The following is an 18,172-nucleotide window of genomic DNA, read 5'->3' as shown; positions in this document are numbered from 1 at the left end:
GTATTTTATTTCCCCATCCATCCACCCTCCACAAGAAGGAAATGTAGAATATCTCTAGGAAGAGCTTTCAATGAGAGTCAGACTTAGGGACAACCATGCTATACAACCTCTCCTGATAGGTTGTGTGATCCAGGAAGAAAGTCATGACAACTGATTTTACTTACCACATGGAAAAAAAAGGGGGGGGGGAAGGGAGAAACCTTCATAACATATTATGAGGGACCTTTCAGTATATATCTTTTAGTAATATGAAGTCAAGCATTTAACTGCTAAGAACAGTCATTTGCAAACAAGCGTCTCAGAGGTCTGCCTCTTCCTGTTCTTCTCCCTAAAGACCAAGAAAAAACCTTATGCAAAGAGGGTCTGGATTACAACTCCGAAAGAAACTACCCACTGTTAATTTTAGAAGATGCTCGTTCAGACTTTGAAAACTGAGAAAGAGACCTTTGTCTTGCTTCAAAACAAGATACTGGCAAAAGAAAAACGTTATTTTTTTTTTTTTTAAGAAAAGCTCAGGTTTTGCTTGGGGAGGGGGCTTGGGGAGGGCTCAGAAGTTCAGGTTCCTAAAGCTCCTATTCTAAATCTAAGGTTGGGAAGCTGTGTATGACTGGAATACCTGGGAAAAAGCATCTAGATCTCTGAGAAAAAAAAATGATGCGACAGGAAGGACAAACATTTCTGGAAAATAAGCTTTTTAAAAACAAAAAAAGTTTATGCATAGGGTTTTAGGACACTTATTTTCTCTACTGATCTCTAAAAATACAAACCTGGTTCATTCCTCTAGCTAATGCAACCAAAATGCAGTCACTTATGACAAAGTCAGCTCTCTAACACCTTCTTTATGAGTTTTCTCTTCCCTTTGACTGTAAGTAGTGCTTCTTTGCTTGTAAAGGTGTGCCAATTACCTAGATGCTAACTGGCATGAGCTGCTCACACCATTTCTTCTGTTTCCACTTGTATGTTTTGTTTCAATAGCCACTGAACTGACATGGAAAACATGTGATAAAATGCATCACCGTGCTATACAGTTACAGCCCCAGAAATCCTAAATGAGAAAAGCACTGCAGAGTGTAAATTTCCATTTCCTCTCTTCCTGTTTTTGTAAAAGTTTCTCATTATGTACATTCCTAAAAATTAATCAAGGTAAAAACTGCAAATTAGTGATGACTAGTGGCAAATACAATTTAATTTGGAAGCTATAGATGTCAAGAGAGCAGGATTCAGTTGATTCAAATTTACAGCAGAGCCATGAATGGGTGCACCTCCAGTACTGGGGCACTTTTCTTAAAAGTGTAACTACACAGAGGTATTGAGCATTCCCTGCTCACTTCCCAAAATCAAGTGGACAGCTCTTCCTCTTCAAAACTTTCAACACTCCTGTTTGTTTCAGAGAATGAAAAAAGTACTGAAAATCTTTGGGTCGTATCAGAGCAGAGGGAGACAAACCACTGTTTGTTCCCCATGAATATCACTTTTGTCCTAGCTAGTCTTGGCTGAACTGGCCTGGGAAAACCAGCTGTTGCCCACGTGAGGCTCTTCCACTTACAGCAGCTCTCTGTGGACCTGCGCGAGGCTAGGTGGTTCCTGCAGCTCTGATTTGTACATCTATTCCTAAGGGTATTCAGAAGTGCCTTGCAGGTCCTTCTTCAGGCAAGCACTTAAGTGAGCAGTCGGTGTCTGACCGAACTGGGACCCAGCAGCAGGGGTGGGTGTTCTGCGCAGCGATCTTTCTCTGCCACAGGGTTGCAACAAACTCTGCTCTGTAAATTAAGTTTTAGCATTTTAACAACCAGTCTGTCCCAGGACAAGAATCCCACTGTGCTAGGTGCTGTACGTACCCAAAATAATAAGCAACCCCTCTCCTGAAGAGCTTACACAGATGGACAAAGAAGTATTATCTCCAGCAAGCAGTGATTCAGTCTTGGTTCTTCTCATCAAAATAGGAAAAGAAAACAGGCTTATTCTACTTAGACTACACCTAAAAAGAAAATTATACATAAAATGCATCCTTATATTCACAAAAAAACCACAGTACTGTCTCCTTATGCAAATGCAGACCATACAATTGCTACGTTTAAGAACTACATAGAACTCAGGTTTTTGCTAAACAGTTGAAGATCCCACTTCAACATCTGCTTGACCTGTAACAATCTCAGAGGGGGAGAAAAGCCATAAACAAATATGCTTTTGAAGGAAAGAAAAGAATCAATCGCCAGGCTTCCTCTGGCATTCAGAAGAAGCAGACAGTTATATAATATAATAATGTATCCTCTCCATTCAAAAGGGTTGGCAACATCAGAGCTTAACAACATCTTAAAAAGAAACCATTTCAGCAAACAAATCATTGTGCATACGTGTCACAGACCTAGAACAGCCCCCCATGCCACTTGCCTGAATGAAAAAGATTCACTTCTGTTGCCAAGCAAATCCAGGTCTCAATCTGACTGCGATGTTCCAAGGAAAGAAAATGTCATTTTTTAAAAGTTGATCCTTTTAAGTAGCACCCTGGGATGAATATATAGTACATGTTTTCCCATGGGCCATAAAGAAAATGTCCTTATATTTTGACCGTGAACAAGCTTTTCTAGGAATGCAAATTTTGCTCTCAATAGTTACACAATGGACTACAGTGTCACAAGCACTGTTCATGCTCTATTAGTCATTCTTTTATTATTTTTACACAGAAATTCACAAAAGGCCTACAGTGTGCATAGAGCACTTGCTAAAGAACAGGCCGATTGTTTGAAATATTTGCAAGATTCCAAGAATAGAAAGGCAACACCCAAAGACAAACCAATATGCAGCGTACAATTAATAACAGCAAGCAGCCCACAGGATCATGCTTCCGTGAGTCAAACAACCCAGAAGGTGAAAAACAGGAAGAAGCCAGCTACCATAGGCCTAAACTAAGTTATGTGGATCACCCTGTGGAAGATACCAACAAAATGATCTCTAGTCTTGCAAGAAATAAAATGAGAATTAGTTTCCTAACAAGCTCCAGCATGGTATGAGATGGTAGTCAGTAACAAGACAAAAACCAGAACGGCAAAGAAAAAAAAAATTAGATTCCTGCTGGAAATAGACATTTTACCTCTGTTACAGCAAATAAATTTCAGCCCACATCAGCAGAGTCCAAAATTAGTTACTACCTCCTGAAAGCAAGCTGATAATCCAGTACTTTAGTCTGAATCCAATTCCTAATGGAAATATGTTTGCCTTGCAAAAACCGCCACTAGCGCAAGCAACTTCACTTGCAGCATCAACAGTTACAGTAATGACTGTGGGCAACACAAATGACTGTGGGTAAGGCCGTGTCCTCCAGGTGAGACTGCACTGAAAAACAGTCCAGTCATAATTCTGCTCTCCTGCTTGTAACAGATTTGACAAATTTTATGGAAATGGCTGCACACCTCCGGATTTATGCCTAAAAGCTTTTGGGTTCCCACCCATCAGGACAGATCCTTAGCATTGAAAATAAATTAAGACTGGAAGGTGAGAAGGAAGTCAAGATGTAACCTTGCTTATTATCACTGCTTACTCAAAACAACAACATAGCCTATTAAAATAGTACTCTCAAACTGCTCACCTCTGTGCCTTCCCACACCATGGGTTATTGCTATACTTTTTGGATCATCTGGAGTTGTTCAGAGGGAGCTAGTGTCTTCGTTTTCAAGTAGGAGATGCTGCAGGTGGCAACACTTAAAGTGAAGAGGATCCCTCTCAAAAAACAGTATTTCTGGGTTGAGAAAACATGGTCAAGGAAAAGAAACTAATAATTTAGGCTATGTATGTTTGAAGAAATGCTGCACAGTGATAGAAGGCAAGCTATCAGGGAGATCACTAACATATTTATGGCATCGCTAGGGAAGTCTCCAGGGGCCGTGATAGATCAGCAGGTATCCCAGCTGGCACTTCTCTCTCCTAAACTGCCCAACGCACAGCCCGGCCAGACCACAGCCAAGATGCTCTCCAGGAAGCATGGCTGCTTCTGGCAAAAAAAAAAAAAAAAAAAAAAAAAAAACAACTTGAGAGCCCAGATCAAGAGCTTCCTAGTGCCACAAGACCATCTGTGACTCTCAGTGTTACCTGTGGAAGCAGCAGCTTCCAGTGTCCGTGTCGTTCTGGGGCACAGAAGTAAGACACCTGGGTGGTGTCACTGTCTCCTACTTCTGAGCAACCTCAGATTACCACAGGATTGCAGTTGCCCTTTATAAGAGAAATAGGCCTGGCAATATCTGTCTTTTTCTACAGGTATATTGAGACATACAGGGAAAAAAGTCATTACTGAAATCCAATTACAGTCCAAAAATTGCTCTTATTATTTATCAGTATTTATATTTACCATATAAATGTCAATCCACCTCCCATAAAATATGTTAATCCAGAGCAAAAACTGCAAGTTAAAAATTATCTAGATTTTGACGCAAATTCAGATAGTCCCATGCTAAATTGCAACAATAACTCCAGAGTCAATGTGAGAAGGAAAAGCAGAAAAACAGAAACTAATATCTGATCTCAAATCCTGTGTTTGTTTTAAAACCTTTTTGTTGTTATAGTAGCTTCTTTTTATTATTTTTATTCTGGCAGAAATTCATAATTTCTAGTTATATGCTAAGACCCAGTTATGTATAGTTTAACCAAATATAAATATGCTTCCCACAATTCACGTGCTGCCTCAATTTTTTTGATTGTTATTTCATCTTCCTATTTAAAAAACCTTGATAAGAAAATAACATAGAATCATAGAATCAGTAAGGTTGGAAGGGACCTCTGGAGATCATCTAGTCCAACCCCCCTGCTCAGCAGGGGCACCCAGAAAATGTTAGACAGGGTTGCATCCAGGCAGATCTTGAAGATCTCCACAGAAGGAGACTCCACAACCTCTCTGGACAACCTGGTCCAGTGCTCCATCACTCTCACAGGGAAGAAATTCCCCCTCACGCTCAGGTGGAACTTCCTGTGCTTCAATTTCTGCCCATTGCCTCTTGTCCTGTCACACGGGACATCTGAAAAGAGTTTGTCCCCATCCCCGTGACACCCTCCCTTCAGGGACTTGTACACATTGATCAGATCCCCCCTCAGTCTTCTCTTCCCCAGGCTGAAGAGGCCCAGCTCTTGCAGCCGTTCCTCAGAGGGCAGGTGCTCCAGCCCTCTGATCATCTTCGTAGCCCTATGCTGAACTCTCTCCAGTAGCTCCATGTGTGTCTTGTCCTGGGAAGCCCAGAACTGGACACAGGACTCGAAGTGAGGCCTCCCCAGGGCTGAGTAGAGGGGCAGGACTACCTCCTTCGACCTGCTGGCAACACTCTTCCTAATGCACCCCAGGAGACCATTGGCCTTCTTGGTCATAAGGGTACATTGCTGGCTCATGGTCAACTTGTCACCCACCAGCACTCCCAGGTCCTTCTCTGCAGAGCTGCTCTCCAGAAGGTCATCCCCCAGCTTGTCCTGGTGCCTGGGGTTATTTCTCCTTAGGTGCAGGACTCTGCACTTGCCCTTGTTGAACCTCATGAGGTTCTTCTTTGCCCAGCTCTCCATGTACTGTCAAACACTCTCTTTTCCATTCAAACACATACCACACAACACCCTGGCTGGCCCCAATAAAACAAACACAAACAGCAACCAAAAGCAGAGATTTACTCATCAACGACAATAGTTGTTCCATATTGGGATTAATTAAAAGAAGAAAAATAGTATATAAATACAATCTGTTTGGATAGTCATGTATCATCTACCAAAACTGATGTGGCATAACACCTCAGTATTATCTCACAGACATTGCGCAGGCTCTGCCAGACTCTGCTCAAAAAAGGATTTGAAACAACTAAGTCCTGTCGCCAGCACAGCCCCTGCACAAAGTTGGTCCCTACTGGAGTATTAAGGCTAAAATAGTTTTCAAGTGTTCAATGATTTGGGGATTTTGTTTCCAAAAATTCAAACTAAGATGACACGAGGATGTTTTCAGAATCATTGAGCACCTGTATCTCATAACAACCTCATAACAACCTCCAAAGGAGAGCCCAGCATCTCTGAAGACTGCAGTCCATCAGTCACAGTTCCCAGGTTCAGCACTCACAACTGGGACCAGATTTCCAAAGAACTGTCTCATTTATGGTCTAAATACAAGGCCTACCTTTCAAAGTACTCAGCAGCTGTTGATTTCCATTAGGACCTCGATTTACCAAAGGGCTCTGCCCTCCTCCACTCCTGCCACTGGCCAGTCATGGGGTACATGTTGAAAACAAAGGTCTTTCACATTCTAACCCCATACTTCAAAAGAAGACATACGAAGTTAGGAAGGAGACATACAAAGTTAACAAGCTCATCTGAAGACTTTCTGTACATCAGTTCCCAAGCATTGGTAATGAAGGCTAATCTTCTACAATTACCTGCTAGCCACAGCCACTTCTTTCTGATGCTTTTGCTTGCCTCAAACAGAAATTAATTGCATGTGAAAAATTAAATGACTTAACAAGCAGCAGGATCAGTGAAGCCTGGATGGGCTCCAGTCCAGATGGTAAAAGCTGTCGGTGTCTACGCTCCCACCTAGCTTATAGAAATCCATTCAGCAGAGTCTAGAAGATCACTCGGCACCCTCAAAGCAGGCACCTACCTTTCCTCGGCTGGATTGCTTGCAGAGTGTACTGACCCCATTGATGACAGTGAAGTTTTAGACACCTCTTTCACATGCAGATACGAAAGTCTGAACTACATCCTGCCCGTTTCCAGAAGATGAGTGTCTTGTGGCAGAGAAATTTGTATTTGCTTTTTATTTTCAACTGAACACAGACTTTTCAGACATCAGAGGAAGCACGGAAGGGGAAGGAAAGGCCAAAATGAGAGATAAAGAATACTGTGAATAGCCCCAATTTGAAAGAAGCCTTGGCCTAAAGAACCCACATACATTCCTGACATCTTTCTTGTACAGGTAAACCTTCACGTTGAAAAAGGGACAAGCTTTTTCCTGAATGGGAACACCGACATTGTCTCCCTCCCCACATTCATCTTCATTTTAAATGCAAAACTTGTTGTAACTTATCACTTTTGCTCCCCAGTCAAATATGGTTGAAGTTGTCTGAAGGTTATGAAAACTATGAGGGAACAAACTCAGATACAGACATACATACAGAAACAGTGCTTAGGAAATCAGATGACAATTCTCTGTGCTCTCTTTAGTTGCCCACAGGTTTACTTAATGTATTAAAAAAAAGAGAAATAAAACGAGCTAAGAAGTAACTCCTTTGTTTTTTGGAATAGAGAGCAACCCAAACTCAATGTACTTCTTGCCCTTGATGCAAAGATGAGGAGGGAGTTCTGCATAAGTGTTCACATCTGAATTACTCACTGCAGGCTCTCCTTACAGTCACTGAGGAGAAACAGAGATGACTCTCTCCTCCCCACTGTCTCCAAAAAGAAACCCAGAGAGACTGACAGAGATCTGTCTCAGAGAAATCTCTAGTGAGATGAGAGGAATCTCATCCTGGATGCTTCTACTTTTCTTTAGGCAAGGTGTAAGCAGATGAAGTCTATAATAGGAATACCAGTCATGATCCATGTGGTAAAGAGCAGGAGCTGTACCCCAGCAACTGATCGCAAGCGAAGGGCCAAGACTGCTCCACTGGCACAGGTTCTGAACAGGGACATCCAGCAACAGTCCCATCCCATTCTTCTTCTCACATCCAAGAATTCAATGACCATTCTGGTACAACCTTCTTAATCTTTGAGCGAAAAAGCTTAGGAAACACTCTCTCATGAACTGTGGGGGCCCATTTTCAGTGCAGAAGGAGAGACATAGACTGAATTTTCAAGGGCAGCCTACTCCAGAAAGCAACTTGAGTGAAACAGATGCACAAGACTTTTCATTTCTTTACCAGAAGTATTCTGCTTACCAACATGAAAGTGCCTATTGGCTTTGATTTTTTTTAAAACCATCCACTGGTTAAATCAACCTCCACTCTGATTACTGATTTAGACTATCATCCCTCAGCAGGTCATCTTTGGTACTATGAGTTTCAGTCATCTCCCACTACCTGCCCTCACAGATAGCTAGACACGTCCTATAATCTTCCGTAAGTAATTGATTCATTCACAGGATCCAGCTCATTCACAGCAGTTAGCTGAAAAAGCTAAAGACATTAGTCCTACTATCTGTCTCTGCAATCTCTCCCTTTCAGGGAATCTTATAGCAAGGATATTAACTGAAATCAACGGTGAAATTTCATAACATAGCAATAAAAAATAGTAAGAATGCTTTATTCTCACGAAAGACATGAGGAATTAATGAGGCTGTGGTTCAGAAATACAGTAATTCAGATATTAGGACTTTGTGCCAGAAAAAAACCCAAACACTTTGGTCAGAAAACAACAAATCCTGATCAGATATATACTCACTTCACCAGTTAGGGTTCAAAAACATATTGATAAATTAACTTCTGTTAACTTTTCTTGTTTTGTAGCCTTGTAACACAATACTGCCCTTGCTAGTAACAGGTTATAAGCTTTGTACTGAATTTGCAAGGCCTCAGGAGCGAGGTTTGTCAGGCCTGCTCTGCCTGAATTTTTCTTGGTCTCCTTGTAATTTTGGTTTACTTGGTTTGGCTGTGACAGCAACCTCACCAACTGACCAGGTGTCTAGGGCTGATTTATTTACTGTTGTACAGTATAACCACAGCATTATTTAGATAGCAGTAACAAGCAGTTATTCTATGTAGAATGACATATTTAGGACTCTACTGTAATGATGCAGTGTGGAGAGATGTAGGTCTGCAATGATAGCAGAGACCTTGAGAAGTGGAGAGAGAGGCTGCAGCATACTGGAGCACAGGCATGGAAAGATAAGAGATGGGGCACAGGCTCACACTGGGGTGCCCACAGCTATAAATAACTCAGCAGTGGTTAATTAAAGAAATGCAGACCTGGAGCTAAACAAAACTGGTGTTAGGGTTAACAAAGGGAACAAATATCCATTAAAGGAATAATGTATAGTAAAATCAAATGTAACATGAAATTGCAGTCCAGTGAAGAAACAAAAAGGTGTAAAAGCATGCTGGTAAACATTCAGAAATGACTCAAATCGATCCTAGAGTGCAGAAGAAGAAACCATCACAATGAACATCATATTCCTCCTGGCAAAGGACTCCATATGCTGACAACTTGCTGTTACACTCACCACTACCACCATAAGAATGAAACCACTAACCTAGTACCCAGAGGAGCAGCAGAAGGGTGTGCAAAACCCCAGGAAAAGGGATGGAAACTAAGCAGTGCATGTATAATAATTCTAACTGCATTATTATTCTTTCTTTTTCTGTAACAATTGGATTTGGGCTAATAATGATTTGACTTTTAATATTTCAATTATACTAACAATAAATTCTTGGCTCTATATATGTATTTACATACACATATGTATGTATGTATTTAAGTACATATCTGTATGTATGCATGTATGTATGTATAAAAAAAGCATGCTTCCTTTTTGCCCATAAATAAGATTTTGAGCACTTTGTACTGGCAAATAGTCTCTTTACAACACAGTAAATTACTCTAGATAAAAATCTTGTTTTATTCTAGACATGTTGCCCATCTTAATGGAAAAAACAGAAAACTACCATAAACTCCATATTTCTTTTCTCTAGCTAATTCACCAGAAACACAATCATACACCCACATCTGATTTAGACTAGATTTGAACTTTTGGGTGATCTAACATCAACGTTTCTAGAGCCAGAGCTGGACATCTACAGAAAGACTAAATCTGTAAGGGGTGGTGGTGGGGGGAATGGACATTTGTGTTTAGCTAAAAAAATGACATAAACATCACTTTGGAAAGGTTATGAACTAGAAAACTGCTGACACTTTCTCTTCATCAAATACACTGGAGTTCAGAAAGCAATGGAAAAGACCTTGTGAAGCAGAAAAGACATAAGAGAAAGAAGGAAAAGAGCTACCTTCAAATCACTGGAAAATTACTGAGTGAGGAAACTGTCTGGCAACCGAAACTACAGATGGTAAAAAAAAAAAAAAAAAAAAAGGTAAAACAAATACTTGAAAAGTTCCACTGATTTTTCTTGTTGTCTGTCACTGAATTTTTCTTCAATTAGCTCCTAGATGTTTTTTGTGGCTATAAAACAATCAGACATCTTTTAGTTAAAAATAATTACTGTGACAGAGCCTCCACTCTTCTCTTACTTCCTTGAGTTACCCCACATCGCTCTACAAACCAGGTATTTCATTACCTTCCCCTCCTGTCTGTGCTCTCTTTCCCCAAGGGTGCTGTCACAGCCTTCTTTGGGACAAGTGACAAGACCACTTTGCTCATTTCTCCTTTTACAACTACACCTTGTAAGAGAGTGACCTCTAGAAGGTTTCTACCACATTTTTAATTACTTGCTACTTATCTCCTCAGCTAAGCTTTCTGATAACATAAGTTATTTTGGGTATGAATCAGGTCTCTTTTTACACCACCTGATACCCTCAGTACTGAAGAAAAGAGTAACAGTAAAGCAGAGGATCTGGAAAAGACTCATGAAAGAGAAGCTGTGGCCTATTTATTCTGCTGAGCCATCCAAGCAGTTGTGTTACGACCTTTCTAAATGTTAATTGTGTAATTGTGTTTCTGCTGCAAACGGAACTAATAGCCTGTAGTTAAGGAATTACTCATAAAACTTCAAATTGTCCAGCAAATAAATTATTAGTCAACATATTTTTACCATCTCTCTTCAGCAAAGGCAGTGCTTGATAAGACCCAAGAGACTTATCCTGCAGTCCTAGCTTCACTCCTCACGAGCCATTAGATCTTGCCTTGTCTCTGCACAGCAGTTTTTCATCTCATCCTTAGACTTTCTCGTTCTTCTTCTAGTCTCTCAATAAGAGGTCTCAGCATGTCCCAGAGCTTAATAAAATTACCCACGAGGCATTAGTCGAAGTAGAGTAGTCCTAGTTTAAGCATATTTAAATAGCCAGTCTCTAGCTCTGTAATATTGAAATCATCTACACTTGTATTTGTACAGCAGCTAGAACCATTGGCACCTCAAGGCCTCTAAACAGTAATATAACATTGATTATAATACAAGAAGCAGGTGAGTGTCAACCGTATTTTGTATTCTAAAATGGAAACTCTACCTTTTTTTTAATACACATTTCTACTGCATGGACAAAGCTTGAACAAAGAGATCTGCCTGTGCCTCAAAGAGGAAATTTTCCAAGACTGTAGGTCTCACACTCCAAGACAAGTGAAAATGTTTTCTCCTGAATGCAGGAGCTGACATGTGAATATCAAAGATTGCCCCTAAAAACAATTTCTTAGTTCTTCAAAGGTAAGAGTTTCTTTTCATGAGTGTGTACCATAAATTAAAACTGTAAAGACTGTTTGAGTGAACGTTATCTTCATGATTTTCTCCCCCAAATCCTCAGACTCTAGTAACAGACTCTCTTCACATTGCAAATTTACATGTGAAAAAACTACCTCAGACTGGACTTCAGTTGCAAGTAAGTGTTATAAATTATCATACCCACAATAAAATTGACAATAATAAGCCTATCTGGAGCTGCTAATTGGTTCTAGACATAGTGTTAATTTTCTCAGATGCAAAAAGCAGTTCATTATCAACACTCAGCCAGCAATGTACTTGTTTTTAACAGTAACAATTCATGAGAAATCCTGCTTCACACATACAAGAAATCAAATGCAAAAAGGGCTCCCAAAGCCCAGGAAGAAAATGACAGCTACTCGCATTTCACTGAACACCAGAACTGGCAAAAAACTTCCCTTTCAAACTATAACTTCAATGACTCATCACAAAACAACTCAATCAGCAAACCTCACACATCTGGTAGCAATGTGGTGCTAGCAAGCCCTCCTCAGACAATAGCTGACAGACCCAACTCCTTCCAGCATTACTCTCACCCACGGGGAAACAATTCCTTCAACATGACCTTAAATCAGAGCAGGTATTGACAGCACCTTATTTGAGACAAACGGGGAAGCTCATACCTCACAGAGCTGTTGCTTCAACAGACCTTGCTGCACTGATTTACACAGACTATGTTTTCAGAGTTATCCCTGCAAACATAAGGACAAGGAACATGATTATTTTCATATGCTTTAGTAAAAGCATGATGCATAGGATCCCTTGTGTCTGCAGACCTCTACAGATGACAACCACCAGCAGAGAGGTGGTAACAAGCAAAAAGAAAGTGGTAACATCATACATTACTACAATCCTGCTGGCAGGAAACATCTGCCACTGCCTTATCTCTTACTTTCATCTTATACTAAGGGTAAAGTATCATTGACATCTCCTACAGCAATTTCTTTACAGTATAATCACCTCCACAGTGTTGTATAGGCAATACAAATTTTCCTTCAGCTGCTCTAGCAGAAATACCCTTGACTATATATTGGACTATGAGTCATACCAGACAGCGATAAACTTTCCAGGTAATATTTTGGAGGAACACAAAGAAACTAAGGCAACACAGATTTCACAAGCAAATGTCTGATTGCCTTTAATGGAAAGTAAATCTCTTGACAAAATCTATTTCCTATAGTCATGTAATCTGTTAAAATTTTAGATAGCTATGTCTGTTTTTTCCTTCAGAAAAGGAAAAATTATTACAGAATTTTGCTGGCTGTTGTTTTGAATTCCAAAGATTAGAGGGTCTGTATGCAAATTAAAAGAAACAACTCTACCTGTAAATTCTTTTTAAGAGTGGTCTTTGAGAAGTATTACAAAGAGGTTGGAAAACCTAGCACAGCTGAAAGAGGTTCATCACTTACTCAGGATCCCCAGGCCTCTTTAAAGATAAAAAAATCTGTCCATAACACTAAATAAAGCTTCTTGTTCTGGGTATAAGCACGCTGTATCTCATCAAGAGTAACATTAGAATCAGTGGTTTTCATTACTCCTCTTTCCGTCTCATGGGTCATTCCTGGCCTGACTCTGCAACTACACAAGTGCTATTTGCAAACTGCTAAATACCACAACAGTTCTTTGTGAGTTGTTGGCTCATGGTCATGTGTCTTCTACAAGACCAGAATCCAAGGGGAAGGTCCATCCTAAATATTGACCTTTGGAAGCCACAGAGAGCTGCAGTCTTGCGCTCCCCAAAACCAGCTGTAAGTGAGATGGCTCAGCTCTGAGAAGCAGTATAGCTATTCTACAAGGGCAGTCATGCTAATGAGCCATGACCTGCTCGTTTGGAGCTAACTATTTCCATGGAGAGCTGGGGATTTTTTTTAACATGTACAAACATGTTAAAAGCTTTAACATGCTTCAAGCTTTAATGAAAATAAAATCCAAAAAAAAAGACTGAAAATGGTCAATAGATCTACAGTCTTCTTCATTGGGAAGTTATTTGAGTAAAAGTATCACTAGTTTTGTAGGGGGAGCTGGTAATAACAAACATTCTGAGAGTCATTAGGCATCTCTCATTACAAGATCTTGTTTTAAGTTTCTTATGCTTTTGCCTTAATCTTAACCATTTCAACTAAAAAGTTTCATAGTGTACAGCAACTCAAGATGAATTTTTATCAATGACTGCAGGTGAAAAACCTTTATCTGTTTCCAAGACTGGTTAGAAAAAAATATATTTTGTTCAGAATACATTAAAAAATGGTTAGCTTTCTTCTAGGAGTTCTGGATGTTAGAACATGGACTCAAAATTGTAAAAGTCTTTGGATCTGCTTTTTAATATCCCAAGAAATATACCCAAATTTTGGCCCTTTCAGGGGTGGGAGAACATAGTCTCTGCATGCTCAACAGTGACAGATTTATCCTCAATTTCCCAATGATTCCATCTGGCCAGAGCACACTCCTGTGAAGCTGCATAGGATTCTCCTTGCAGTTGTTGGGTGCTGCAAGCTCTTCTGATTTAAGCTCTCTTCTTATGTTCAAAACCCTCAGCATCTCTTACAGCATCACTGACTTCCAGACAGCTCCAACCCGCCTGAGTCAAAAGCAGAGGGGAAAAGAAAAGTATATTGAGGCAGTGAGGTATAGGGGAAAAGATGTCTCCAGGCATCCCTCAGGGTACAGGTGAACTGCACAGGGAAATTAATACAAATAGTAGAGAATAGATCAATTTCATTAAGGAGGGTGAAAAGAGGATAAAAAGTCATGAAGGACTTGGGAAGGAAGAAGCTCGGGTACAAGCTGGGGAATGCCAACTTGCCTGGGGAGCAGCTCTGGGGCCTGCTGGACAGCAAGCTGACCACGGGCCCACAGTGTGCCCTGGCAGCAAAGGGGCCAACACCACCTTGGGCTGCATGAACAGGAACAAGCGATCCAGGGAAGTGACTTGTTAAACCTCAGCTAGATACTGCACCCAGTTTTGTCCCCCACCCCTCCCAGTAGAAGAAAGGCATTGACGAACTGGAGGGAGTTCAAGGGAGGGCCACAGGGATGGTCAGGGCTGGAGCACTTGTCCTGTGAGGAGAGACTGGGGCAGCTGGGCTTGTCCGGCCAGGAGCAGAGATGGTTTCGGGGGCACTTGCCAGCAGCCTGCCAGTGCCTACAATGTGGTCATCAAGGAAATGGTGCCAGGCTCTTCACAGCAGCACACAGTGGGAAGATGAGAGATGACAGGCACAAGTTGAAACACAAGAGGTTCAGACTGGATATAACAAGTTTTTTCCCCATAGGAATACCCAAGAACTGGCACAAGTTGCCCAGAGAGGTTATGCAGTCTCCATACTGCGAGGTTTTCAAGACCTGACTGGATCAGGCCCTATGCAGCCTGGTCGGATCCCGAGGCCTCTTCCTTCCTGATGATCCTGTGATCCTGAGTCTTCGCCAGGGAGAGGGTGGCAAGGATGGAACTGAACAAACTTTATGTGCTACATCATTCTCCCTCCCAGGGCTTACCACAAAATCCAGGATTCCCCCTCACCGTTCCTCTTCCACCAGCCAAATCCATCCTTCCCCGCTGCTGTACGTGGCCCCCTTACACTGTAACTCACAGCCCCAACAGGACGCACTTCGATCACGAACCTCACCGACACACTGCTGTGAGTGGAAGGAAGAAAATGACAGCTGCTGGCATTTCAGTTTCTGTGGTTTAGCGACCTTGGAAATAGTCCACACGGCATTAAAATAAAAGTCAAGACTGCAAACTCATGCCTTCAGAAAACCGGGAGTACAAAATTAAATGGTCAGCAGACATCAGGAACGTTTTTAGTGAAAAACAGAGTAGGGCCTGGCTGGGGCACGGAGGCGGGCAGGCGGGCGGGAGGCGAAGGCGCCGCGGGGGACCGGGCGCCGCCGAGGAGCCCCCGCACGGCCGAGACGATCCGGGGAGCGCGCACCTCCGCGCCCGGGGGTCCAAACGCTGGAAAACCCGAACCGGTGGCCCGCGCCCGCCGAGCGGCCGGGCAGCCCCGCCGGGCGCCCCCCCCCCCCCTCTGCCGGCGGCTCCCACCGGCTCCGTCCTCTCGACGGACCGTGCCCCCCGCGCCGCCGTGCTGCAGCGCGCCGCGCCCGCGCCGCCGAGCCCCCACGGGGGCCGCGGAGGGGCGGGCGCGGGCGGCGGCGGCGGCCATGGCGCGCCGTTACCTGGAGAGGGAGTCGCCGCTGGGCGGCCGCGCCGCCGCCGCCCGCCCGGCGCCCAGGCTCTCGCAGCTGCAGCTCTCCTCCATGGCGGGCGGCGGGGCGGCCCGGCGCCGGCGGCTGTCAGCGCCGCGGCGGCCGCCCGGCGGCACAGGAAGCGGCCATGTTGGCCCGGCGTGCCGTGCGGGCGGGGGCGGGCGGGCGCCGGCCGCGCCGCCGCCCACGGGGCGTCCGCCGCGGGCGGCGGGAGGTGGCTGAGGGAGAGGGTGTCCACGGGGGAGAGGGGCCGCGGGTGACACCCCTCACCGCGGGGGAGAGGGGCCGCGGGTGACACCCTGTCACCGCGGGGGAGAGGGACCACGAGTGTCACCCCGTTACCGCGGGGGAGACGGGCCGCGAGTGACTCCCCATCACTGTGGGGGAGAGGGGCCGCGGGTGTCATCCTGTCACCGCGGGGGAGAGAGGCAGCGAGTGACAGCCTGTCACCGCGGGGGAGAGGGGCCGCGGGTGACACTGCCTCACCACGGGGGAGAGGGGCCGTGGGTGGCACCCCATCACCATAGGCGAGAGGGGCCGCGGCTGTCACCCTGTCACCGCGGGGGAGAGGGGCCGTGGGTGACACCCTGTCACGTGGGGGAGAGGGGCCGCGGGTGACACCCCGTCACCGCGGGGGAGAGGGGCCGCGGGTGACACTGCCTCACCACGGGGGAGAGAGGTCGTGGGTGACTCCCCGTCACTGTGGGGGAGAGGGGCCACGGGTGACACCCCTGGTCACCACGGGGGAGAGGGGCCGCAGTTGACACCCCCTCACCATGGGGGGGTTCATCTCCCCAGTGCCTCTGGACATGTAATTCCTAAACCCAGGACGTTTTTTTTCTCAAATACCGTCTAAAATGATCTTTTTTATTATTATTCCATGAGCATATTACGGGCACAGCTAACGTCCCCTGTGGTACTAAGTCTGTACATATAATAAAAACCAGTTGCGCTCTTGAAATTTTTAATTGCCCGTATCTGCTCAAAAATAGAAGCCTTTGGGCTCATCCCGGCACCCGGTGGGGCAGGAGTCGTGGCGGGTCGGAAGGGTATGGCGCAGCAGGCTGTCAGAGCTGTTCGTATGTGTGGGCACACACGGAGAGGTTCGCTGACTGACGGCTTACGTACGTACGTCGTCATATCTTCTGCCAGGATGCTGTGTAGTTTAACATTGCTATGAAAAGGTACAAAGTTCTGTGTGAAGAGCAGTTCCTTGGAGCATTTTGATGAGAAAGAGAAAAGTCCTTAGCGTTATTTTCCAAGGCATCAGGACTGCAGCCTACTCTGCCCTTACCCAGGGCAATGGTGTCTTCCGAACGCACAACTGCGTTGACTAAAGTCCTGGGAGGCGGCAACCAAAACGCTGGGAAAGCATGAGCGGGCAGGTGGGTTCCCAATGAGGGCTGCTGGTCAGTGCTACTCGTTGGTCAAAGAAAGAGAACACCTGATGCCATGAGCATCTGTCCAAAGGGACATTCCTACCTGGAACACTACCTCAAACCCACATAAGCCGATCATGTTCTAAAAGTTAATCTACCTGAGTATCTTGTCACTGTAAAGTGGTTACTCATTTGAACATTATCCCTATTTGCGCTCTTTTGAAAGAGTAAATTAGTTGGTGTTGCTCGGCCCCTACCCTCACACTTTGTTCCTTTCATTGGGGTATAATTCCCCGGGAGTTTCAATCGCTCTAAGCTTGCACAAGCGAGTGAGCACAAGCAGGCTGCCGGGGTGAGGGAGCAGCAGCCATGCCTGACATTAATCTGCTGTGAAATTTCCGCTGTCACTCTACTGAGCGGGCAAGCTTGATCTGGGATATTTTTGAAGCTGGTTTAAACTTGAAAATACAGCTTTGTCAAAGTGATCTTTTTAACTTTTTTATTTTCTCAGTGTTCTGAAAATGTTTATCTATTGGCAAATACATTTGTCTAGTCTTCTTTTCAGTCTAAAGAATTAAGTTTGTGTAGCCTTTTCTAAAATGAAAACTGATTAGAAGTGAGATCTTGTGAGAAAACAAAAGCTAACTGTTACTTTTTTATTACAGTGTTAAAACTTAAACCAAAAAGCTTTGACATTATCAAAATGAAAAGATTGATAAACTGGTGCTGATTTTGTTCTCGCTGTAATTGTTTTTGGTATGTTATGAGGGAGGGGGAGCTGCCCTAGCTTAGGGCAAGAAACCTTTTAGATCTTTTTTTTTTTTCCCTGGAGAGGAGAGATTACCATTTTCCCCTACCAGTTCTCTTCTGTTTTCCACCTCTACTTGTGTTTGGGCAGGCAGACTGTGACTTCCAGAGCGAATATCTGTGTTTCTTTGGAGACAAGCTGATAGAGGGTGCTGTAGTAGCAGTAGATTTTCATCTTTGCTAAGCAATTACATTGTTCCTGGTAGCGTTTTCCTGCTGGTGCTCCCTTTTCCCAGTCTCTTTCTCAGGACTGATTTCCTGAAGGTAGTAACCCTTCAGGAGAGTCAGTGTGGTAGAACTAGCACAGAGCAGTCGTGTCCCCTTCAAATCTAGTAAGATTAATATCCCTAAACTATCTATGAGTAGGTATTATCTTTATTCTCTCTGCTTAGCACAGGTTGA

General features: G+C 43.8%; 1 protein-coding gene across 3 annotated transcripts in view; it reads right to left on the bottom strand.

Moving 5' to 3' along the window:
* The window catches only part of MTMR2 (myotubularin related protein 2), a 60,776-nt gene extending 45,148 nt beyond the window's left edge, over positions 1–15,628 (bottom strand). Inside the window, exon 1 of one of the 3 annotated variants that reach the window (XM_062567314.1) lies at positions 15,555–15,628. The gene's annotated coding sequence lies outside the window, so the exon portion shown is untranslated. Of the gene's footprint in view, positions 1–11,995; positions 12,026–15,554 lie in introns of those variants that run through there. The other 2 variants (XM_062567312.1, XM_062567308.1) reach the window with 2 other exon arrangements.
* Positions 15,629–18,172: the final 2,544 nt, after the last annotated feature.

This window comes from Rhea pennata, chromosome 1, assembly GCF_028389875.1.
Source record: "Rhea pennata isolate bPtePen1 chromosome 1, bPtePen1.pri, whole genome shotgun sequence".
Lineage (NCBI taxonomy): Eukaryota > Metazoa > Chordata > Aves > Rheiformes > Rheidae > Rhea > Rhea pennata.
Note: the sequence above shows the minus strand (reverse complement) of the source record. Positions and strands in the feature narration are given on the sequence as shown.